General features: G+C 39.1%; 1 non-coding gene across 1 annotated transcript; it reads right to left on the bottom strand.

Moving 5' to 3' along the window:
• Nucleotides 1-8,640: 8,640 nt before the first annotated feature.
• Nucleotides 8,641-8,712, bottom strand: TRNAC-GCA. The gene has a single exon. It is a non-coding gene; the product is annotated as a tRNA-Cys (tRNA).
• Nucleotides 8,713-10,643: the final 1,931 nt, after the last annotated feature.

Genomic DNA, 10,643 nt, shown 5'->3' on the forward strand with positions numbered 1-10,643 from the left:
AAGAAACTTCCTCAAACCTTAGTCCTAATATTTTCTCCTGTGTCTCCTGCCCTATTATAAGAGAATCTGTATCAAATCTTAAAATGTAAATAACTACTGATTATCCCAGGGGAATGAACTAGAAAGAATACTCAAGAAAAGACACAAACTTTTATGTGTGATTACCTTGAGGCAGTGACTTTATCTTTATGCCAGCTCACAGATTAAGGCAACAGACAAAACATTTTGCCCAGATTCAGCCATAAGATGAATTTTCTTTATGACTATATTGCAATCTGGATTAAAAAAATGGTAAAATGAATTTAAATAATGCTGTTAAAGCTGTTAAAAAAAGGGAAGGCCTTAAAAATGAATAAATAGCCTTGTCTTTCTCATAAAAGATTGAGTGACTCTAAAGTGACTTTGTGTAAACCCTTCCTTCTTGTTACTATGGGACTACCATTAATATTGTTAAACTTTCTCAGTGGGCTCACCAGGATCCCAAGTCCCCACATGTGTCTGCCTTTCCCGTGGGGATCCTTGATGAAGTTTTTTCCTGGTGCTATAGCTGCCCCAGGTGTCCCTGCTGTTTTAGCACTTGCTGGGCTCATTCTGAAATTGCTGCTGCTTCCCTTGCTGGTATCATCAGTCATGCCTGTGAATGGAAAAAGGGTCCTTTCCTTCCAGCATTTATGGGTTTGTATTTGGCTCACAAGGGGCTTTATCAGTTTTTCTTCATTGGCTGGAATGAAACACATTTGACGGTGATTCAGTGTCCTTTTTTTCTTTTTATTTTGTTCAGTTGCTCAGTCATGTCCAAATTTGTGACCCTATGGACTGCAGCACGCCAGGCTTCCTTGTCCTTCACCATCTCCCTGAGCTTGCTCCAACTCATTCCATTGAGTCGGTGATGCCATCCAACCATCTCGTCCTCTGTTGTCCCCTTCTCCTCCTGCCTTCAATCTTCCCCAGCATCAGGGTCTTTTCTAATGAGTTGACTCTTCCCGTCAAGTGGCCAAAGTATTGGAGCTTCAGCTTCAGCATCAGTCCTTCCGATGAATATTCAGGATTGATTTTTAAAACCATTCCAAATTGAGCCCCAGGCTGTCTTAATTTTTTCTGACTTCAAGTTGATTTTACCCCATAGAAGTTAGAGATGGTCTTTATCTCCCTTCGCTCCTTTTAGCTTGAGGTTTAAACACCCTCATGATGGATTTCATGCAATCACGTTTAAAGTTTTCTTCACGCTTTCTCAAGAGCCCTAGGATCCACAGCAAATATCTGTGAGCATCTCGGCGACAGTTTTTTTTTTTTTTTTTTTGTCCTAAAACCTACCAAGAGTCAATGTTCAACTGATGTTCATTTTAATGAATGGATGATTTGATGAAACATAGCTGTTAAGTAAGCATAGTAGTTATGCTACATAAGAAAAGTGGAGCACAGTCCATAGGTTTGATAAGTCATACATGGCTTAGGAACTAAACAACAGCAATAACAATTTATCTTAATGATTGTTACTTCACGTTTTTAGTATTAGTAATGATAAAGATCAGAATCCAAGTGGCGCTAGTGGTAAAGCACCCGTCTGCCAATTCAGGAGACATAAGAGATATGGGTTTAATCTCTGGGTTGGGAAGATCCCTAGGAGGAGGGCATGGCAGCCCACTCTAGTATACTTGCCTGAGAATTCCATGGACAGAGGAGCCTGGCAGGCTACAATCCTTGGGGTTGCAAAGAATCAGACATGACTGAAGCAACTTAGCACAGCACAATGGTAAAGAGTGACATATACAGTTTAATAATTATAAATATAATATCACTATAAAATATGTTTCTGAAAATATTCTCAGAAATGCAAAGGCTCTCCATATTTTTAACCACATGGCTGCCTACTAGGACTGCTATGCTTTACAATCCCAGGAGCCTTCATGTGTATCCATGTGGATGGAGACCCTGAGATTGTGTGGCCATGGGTGGTAGCCCTAAGGTTACATACATTTTCAGAATTTTTATGGACCTATTTCTCTGTCCCCTTATTTGAAAATTATACAACATACCTCTCTAGTCCAATCCCTATCAAATCTTAGCATTTACTAGAAATCAGCTCAATTATTCCATCAAAGCACTTGATCATTTTAACAGTAAAAATAATAATAGAATGTCTTCTCAGAAATTAGGTTTTTAAAAAGATGATTTTTTAAAAAGATGATCATTTTAGTTTGCAAAGAATTTCCCCATTCATTATTTCATTGTATTTCCACATCAACCCAGCATGTAAGATTGGTGATTCTCACTTGATCACACTGGGAACTAAGGCTTAAGAAGAGACAGCAACTTGTCCAAAACCACACAGCTACTTAGTGACTGATTGGGATTCAAACTGCCATGATATTTGCTATGATATTTCTATTATTCTAGTTTTTCAAATATCAGAAATACCCTATCTATGCCAGAGAGAATTCCAACATTCTCATAGGCATATATAAAATCAAAGGATGTAGAATGATAAAAACTCAAAAACAGCAGAAAAACTACTCACAAACATCAGAAGGGTCTTTCTGGGAAAATTCTATTTATTGTACATTAAATGTTTTAAAATTCATTTTGCTATAGATAGTTGATTGACTCATTCATTAATTCAGTATAAACTTGGGGGATATCTCTTATTGACAAGGCAATGAACTGAACACTATGAAAACTGTAAAAATGTGTATGACAAGATCACTGACCTCATGAAAATGTACAATATTCTAGTGCACAGATAACTATAATAGCAGATAGAATGTTACAGATATTACCAGAGATGTGAGTACAGTATTGTAAGAAATTAGCAGAGGAAAAGGGGAGGCAGCATAATTTTAGATTTTAACGTTCATCTACATTGATATGTATTACTCTTGTAATAATAATAAAAAGATCCACTTAAAAATATTTATTTTTTTTTTCACTGCATTGGGTCTTTGTTATTGTGTGTGGGCCTTTTCTAGTTGTTGCAAGTGGGTACAGTTTGCTAGCTGTGGTGTGTGAGCTTCTCATTGTGGTGGCTTCTCTTGTTGAAGAGCTCAGGCTCTGGGACGTGCAGGCTCAGCAGTTCCAGCACATAAGCTTTGTTGCCCTGTGGCATGTGAAATCTTCCCAGACTAGGGATTAAACCCATATCCCTGCAGTGGCAGGTGGATTCTGAGCCACTGGACCACCAGGGAAGTCCCATTTATTTGTTTTTTAAAGAAGAGATTATCACATTCATGGAAGAGAAACAAAAATACGAAAGTGACCATATAGTCCAGCTTCTCTTATTTTTTGCTCAGTGAATTAACAGAAGAAAAAGTAGCTTCCTTCCCCAGCAAACTTTCAGGGAAATGATGTAAACTGGGGAAAACTAGGTTTCAGTTAAGATAAGCAAATGGAAAGAGTTTTAGAGCTGGGAAAGGGATCTTGGTTATTATCTTGCACAACCCATCCCCCCCCCCATTTTAAAGATGAAGAAATTGATGAAGAAACTAATGAAGATACTCAAAATCACATAACCAATTGGAACTGAGATAGAACTAACATTCGTGTCTTCAGATCCCTTGCTGTTTTCACTGATTCACTGACAGTATGTAAAATACTGTCAGAGACATAAAGAGAGTTAGATTATCTTTATTGGATATTCACAGGTGCACCTTTATACATACTCAGTTCAGTTTAGTCGCTCAGTCACGTCTGGCTCTTTGCGATCCCATGAACTGCAGGACGCCAGGCCTCCCTGTCCATCACCAACTCCTGGAGTTCACCCAAACTCATGTCCATTGAGTTGGTGATGCCATCCAGCCATCTTATCCTCTGTTGTCCCCTTCTCCTCCTGCTCCCAGTCCCTCCCAGCATCAGGGTCTTTTCCAATGAGTCAACTCTTCGCGTGAGGTGGCCAAAGTATTGGAGTTTCGGCTTTAGCATCAGTCCTTCCAAAGAACACCCAGGACTGATCTCCTTTAGAACGGATTGGTTGGATCTCCTTGCAGTCCAAGGGACTCTCAAGAATCTTCTCTAACACCACAGTTCAAAAGCATCAATTCTTCAGCACTCAGCTTTCTTCACAGTCCAACTTTCACATCCATATATGACCACTGGAAAAACCATAGCCTTGACTAGATGGACCTTTGTTGGCAAAGTAATGTCTTTGCTTTTGAATATGTTATCTAGGTTATACATACTAGGCATTCACTAATTGTTCACTGAATGAATAAAAAATTGGTAATATCTTATTTGATGTTATAAGGACAAATAAAATGATATCTATGATATACATCTGTCTACTTGACATCCTGAATAACTAATAGGTTATTAACTAATAAGTTATGTTGCTCAGTTGTGTCTGACTCTTTAAGACCCCATGGACTGTAGCCCACCAGGCTCCTCTGTCCATGGGATTCTCCAGGCAAGAATACTGGAGTGGGTTGCCATTTCCTTTTCCAGGGGATCTTCCCAACCCAGGGATCAAACCCAGGTCTCCCGTATTAGAGGCAGACGCTTTAACCTCTGAGCCACCAATTGTTGAGTCACTAAGTTGTGTCCAACTATTTGCGACCCTATAGATTGCAGCATGCCAGGCTTCCCTGTCCTCTGTCTCCCAGAGTTTGCTCAAGTCTTAATTGCTCAAGTTACTCTAGTTATCCTGAGTAACTAGAAGGAGGGTCTGTCATCCGTAGGTAAGAAGAACTGAGAGGAAGCACATCTCAGGAGTGAAGATCAGGAGTTCAGTATTGGACATGGACCTATTAGTTAGTAGTTAATAACCTATTAGAATTTGAACAAACGTTACTCAGGCTAAAAGTCCTGACTTGTCTTTAATGTCTGTCTTTTTCTCCTCCTACACATCCATCTTGTCAACAAATTCTGATGGTTCTACCTTCAAAGTATCTCCAGAATTTGACCTCTGTCATCACCTTTTATTCACTACTGCCTTAAATCAACCCACAACTGTTTTCTCTTGGATTACTGCAATAGTCTCTAAACTAAATTCCCTCCTTGTACCTCTGCCCACATCTGGTCTACTTTCAAACAGCCAGAATGAGAAAGATCGTATGACATCCCATATAGGTAGAATCTAAAAAAGAAATGATACAAATGAACTTATTTATAAAACGGAAAGAGATTTACAGACTGAGAAAGTAAATGTATGGTTGCCAGGGGGAAAGATGAGGGGAAAGGATAGTTAGGAAGTTTGGAATGGACATGTACAAACAGCTATATTTAAAATGGATAATCAATAAGAACCTACGTGGATATAGCACATGGAATTCTGTTCAATGTTATGTGGCAGCCTGGATGGGAGGGGTGTTTGGGGGAGAAGTCCCTTTGCTGTTCCCGGAAACTATCACAACATCATTAATTGGCTATACCCCAATACAAAATAAAAAGTAAAAACAAAACAAACAAAAAAACCCAGCTAGAATGAATCTTTTAAAAATTAAGTTAGATCATCACTCCTCCAATTCCAGCTCTAAAATAGATTTTCATTTCACTCTGAAAAAAGGCTAATGTCCCTTTCATGAAACAAATGTTTACAACAGCTTTAGTCATAATAACCAAGAAGTGGAAACAACTCAATGTCACTAAATAAAATGTGGTGTACCCCTAAGGTGGAGTAATAATTGGAAAGAAAAAAGTGAAAGATTAATACATGCTACAACTTGGATGAACCTTGAAAACATTGCCCAAGTGAAAGTTAGTCAAAAAAGACCATATATTGTACAACTCCATTTACACGAAATATTCAGAATAAGCAAACCCACAGATTAGTGACTATTTAAGACTGGAGGGATTGGGGAAAATAGAGATGACAGCTAAAGTGTACAAGTTTCTTTTAAAAAAATTTTTATTAAAGTATAGTTGATTTACAGTGTTATGTTAATTTCTGCTAAACAGCAAAGTGATTCAGTTGTATATGTGTATGTATTTTCAGGTTTCTTTTGAGAATGATAAAAATGTTCTAAAATTGTGGTTATGACTGCTCATTGCTGTGCATATATTAAAACCATTGAACTGTACACTTTAAATGAGTATATTTTATGGTGTGTAAATTACATCTCTATAAAGCCATTAAAAATAGAAGTATTAAAGGGGGAAAGAACATAATAAAAGGGGCAGTGCATGTAAAGACCCCAAATTGGGAAAGGACTTAACATCTATAAGGAACAAAGGGACAGCCAATGTCCCCAGAATGTATGAACAAGGTGGGGAATAAGCTGGAGAATTAGTTAGGGACCATATCAGGCAGGATTTTAAATTTTATCATAAGCCTCAAAGTTTAAAAAGCAGGTAAATGACATAATCGAATTTATGTTAAAAACATCATTTTGGTTGTTGTGTGGAAAATTGTGTGTGTGTGTGTGCTCATTCACTTAATCATGTCCAACTCATTGCAACCCCATGGACTGTAGCGTCAGGCTCCTCTGTCCATAGGATTTTCCAGGCAAGAATACTGGAATGAGCAGCCATTTCCTTCTCCATGGGATCTTCCTGACCCAGGAATGGAACCCATGGCTCTTGAGTCTCCTGCATTGGTAGGTGGATTCTTTACCACTGAGCTGTCTGAGAAGCCCAAAGTGGGCAAATGTAGAAACAGAGCAATTAAAAGGTTATTGCAATAGATTAGAAAGAAAGGATGGCTGACATTGAGACAGGGATAAGAGACAGATTTTGTGATCTACTTTGGAGGGAGAATCAATGAAAGTAGGTGATTGATTGGATGTAGAGCATGAGGTAGCTGGAGATTCTGTTTACTTAGATGGAGACTCCTAAAGGTAGAGTGGTTTGGGATAGTATATTTCTGGACATTCTTAATTTGAGATGCATTTGAGAACAACCCAGTGTCTATGTACATGGGTAGTTTGATAGATGGTTTAGATTGGGTTCAAATATGGGCTCTGCCATTTACTAACTCTGTGACATTGAGAAAAATTACTTTTTTTTCCTGATCCCTTCACCTGTTAATGGAAAGAACAATAACCTCTAATAGCCAAATAATAGCATACTGGGTTATTAGAGCTTGTTGGTTAAGAGCACAGATGGTGGACCCCAACTCTCTGTTTTGGATCCTGGCTCCATCATGACTATTGTGTGACCTTGGGCAAGTTATTTAACCTCTTTGAATCTCATTTTCTTAAACCCCAAATGGGGTTAATAAAGGCCCTTGTTTCTTAGGGCCATTAATTAGTATATGCATTAGATACTGCCAAGCAAAGTGCTTTGGACTTGGCATATAAGCACAATGTAAGCTGTAGCTATTACTATTATTTCACAGGGTTAACATGAAGAGTTGAGCTAATACATATGAAAGATACTACTGTATTGTCTGAAGAATGGGATTAAAATTTCTTTATTTCTCCATCTGAATTTTGTCTTAATCAAAATTTTACTTTTATCCTGATTGGATCAACCCAAGATATTCTCTCCTAAGGGAAAGCCCACTACACTGCCCAAAAATTTAAGATGGGAGAGAAAGGCCAGTTAACATTGTTGAAGAGGGGACAAAAGATGGGAAAAAAACAATGTCTAAGGGGAGAAACAGTCGAGGCTGGGGAGACAGAATGCCAATAGCAAACTTAGAATTCATCTTAAACAGTAAAGCAGACTGTAGTTCCTAAGGAACTGTAGTTTGTGAAAAAAGGAGAGTTGGGCTGGTCTGGGACACTGCTAGTAAGAGACGAAACCCCATAGCCGTGTCTCGTATCTAATAAATATCAATAGAGCAGGCCTCCTACAGTGAGGACTCTGACTTGACAATATTTAAAATCACCATTAACTCTTCCTGAAGTGTTCATGATGCCATCCCAGGTAGTCATTCATTCATTCACTTGCTTGTTTGATTATTCACTAATTCAATTATTTACTAAGTTGGTTATTTACTAATTCAAACAAGTATTTGTCAAGTGCCAATCACTAAGGAGACACAAGGCAAAAAAGAAAAAAAGACATAAATTCTTTACAGAATTTGAAATCTAGTGGAGAAAGATAGGAAAGAAACAGCATAAATACTATGGAAAAAAAACTAAGTAATGGCATCAGGAGAGATGCAGATATGGTAAATAAAGCAAAGGGCTGAAGGAGGACAACAGTTCAACAGAGAGAACACTCAGGGCAAAGGCCTCACATTATCTCGCCTCTACCATTCTGTATCCCATTTCCCTACCCTCTAACGTTTAAAGAAAGAAAAGATTTTTTGGACTGAAGAAAGTAATGTACTTAGTAAATCAAGCTATTAGTTTCTCAGGGCTGCTTTGAGCAGCTTTTATTTTCAACACTTTGTTTGAGAGATTCATCCATTCTCCTCTGTGTGGATGCAGACCATTCTTTTCACCGCTGTATAGTATTCCACTGTATAATGTATGCTAATTCATTTAGTTATTCTATTTTTGATGGTCACTTGGGTTGCTTCCATTTGTGAGCTATCATGAATAAAGCTGCTTTGAACTTTCTTGTGTAAGTCTTTTGATAGACACATGCCTTCATCTTTGTTGGGTCATAGGAGATATATATATATATATATACGTGTGAAAGTGAAGTTGCTCAGTCGTGTTCGACTGTTTGCATGGACTATAGCCTACCAGGCTCCTCTGTCCATGGAAATTTCCAGGCCAGAGTACTGGAGTGGGTTGTAATTTCCTTCTCCAGGGGACCTTCCCTACCCAGGGATCAAACCTGGGTCTCCTGCATTGCAGGCAGATGCTTTACCATCTGAGCCACCAGGGAAGCCCTATATATATATGTATATATATGTATGTATATGTATGTATATACATCAGTTCAGTTCAGTTCAGTTGCTCAGTCATGTCTGACTCTTTGTGACCCCATGAACCGCAGCACGCCAGGCCTCCCTGTCCATCACCAACTCCCGGAGTCCACCCAAACCCATGTCCATCGAGTCAATGATGCCATCCAACTATCTCATCCTCTGTCTTCCCCTTCTCTTCCTGCCCTCAATCCTTCCCAGCATCAGGATCTTTTCCAAAGAGTTGGCTCTTCGCATCAGGTGGCCAAAGTATTGGAGTTTCAGCTTCAACATCTGTCCTTCCCGTGAACACCCAGGACTGATCTCCTTTAGGATGGACTGGTTGGATCTCCTTGCAGTCCAAGGGACTCTCAAGAGTTTTCTCCAACACCACAGTTCAAAAGCATCAATTCTTTGGCACTCAGCTTTCTTTATAGTCCAACTCTCATATCCATACATGACCACTGGAAAAACCATAGGCTTGACTAGACAGACCTTTGTTGGTAAAGTAATGTCTCTGCTTTTGAATATGCTGTCTAGGTTGGTCATAACTTTCCTTCCAAGGAGTAAGCATCTTTTAATTTCATTGCTGCAATCACCATCTACAGTGATTTTGGAGCCCAGAAAAATAAAGTCAGTCACCTTTTCCACTGTTTCCCCATCTATCTGCCATGAAGTAATGGGACCAGATGCCATGATCTTAGTTTTCTGAATGTTGAGCTTTAAACCAACTTTTTCACTCTCCTCTTTCACTCTCATCAAGAGGCTCTTTAGGTGTTCTTCCCTTTCTGCCATAAGGGTGGTGTCATCTGCATATCTGAGGTTATTGATATTTCTCCCGGCCATCTTGATTCCAGCTTGTGCTTCTTCCAACCCAGCATTTCTCATGATGTACTCTGCATATAAGTTAAATAAGCAGGGTGACAATATACAGCCTTGACATACTCCTTTTCCTATTTGGAGCCAGTCTGTTATTCCATGTCCAGTTCTAACTGTTGCTTCCTGACCTGCATATAAGTTTCTCAAGAGGCAGGTCAGGTGGTCTGGTATGCCCATCTCTTTCAGAATTTTCCACAGTTTATTGTGATCCACACAGTCAAAGGCATTGGCATAGTCCATAAAGCAGAAATAGATGTTTTTCTGGAACTCTCTTGCTTTTTTAATGATCCAGCGGACGTTGGCAATTTGATCTCTGGTTCCTCTGCCTTTTCTAAAATCAGCTTGAACAGCTGGAAGTTCATGGTTCACGTATTGCCTGGCTTGGAGAATTTTGAGCATGACTTTACTAGCCTGTAAGATGAGTGCAGTTATGCGGTAGTTTGAGCATTCTTTGGCATTGCCTTTCATTGGGATTGGAATGAAAACTGACCTCTTCCAATCCTGTGGCCACTGCTGAGTTTTCCATATTTGCTGGCATATTTATTGCAGCACTTTCACTGCATCATCTTTCAGGATTTGAAATAGCTTAGCTGGAATTCCATCACCTCCACTAAATGGCTGTCTGAGGAGGCCTTACAAATAGCTGTGAAAAGATGGGAAGTGAAAAGCAAAGGAGAAAAGGAAAGATATACCCATCTGAAGGCAGAGTTCCAAAGAATATCAAGGAGAGGTGAGAAAGCCTTCCTCAGCGATCAATGCAAAGAAATAAAGGAAAACAATAGAATGGGAAAGACTAGAGATCTCTTCAAGAAAATTAGAGATACCAAGGGAACATTTCATGGGCTCAATAAAGGACAGTAATGGTAGGGTCCTAACAGAAGCAGAAGATATTAAGAAGAGGTGGCAAGAATACACAGAAGAACTGTACAAAAAAGATCATGATTCAGATAATCACGATGGTATGATCACTCACCTAGAGCCAGACATCCTGGAATGTGAAGTCAAGTGGGCCTTAGGAAGCATCACTATGAAC

Source organism: Oryx dammah, unplaced genomic scaffold (genome assembly GCF_014754425.2).
Source record: "Oryx dammah isolate SB20612 unplaced genomic scaffold, SCBI_Odam_1.1 HiC_scaffold_28, whole genome shotgun sequence".
Lineage (NCBI taxonomy): Eukaryota > Metazoa > Chordata > Mammalia > Artiodactyla > Bovidae > Oryx > Oryx dammah.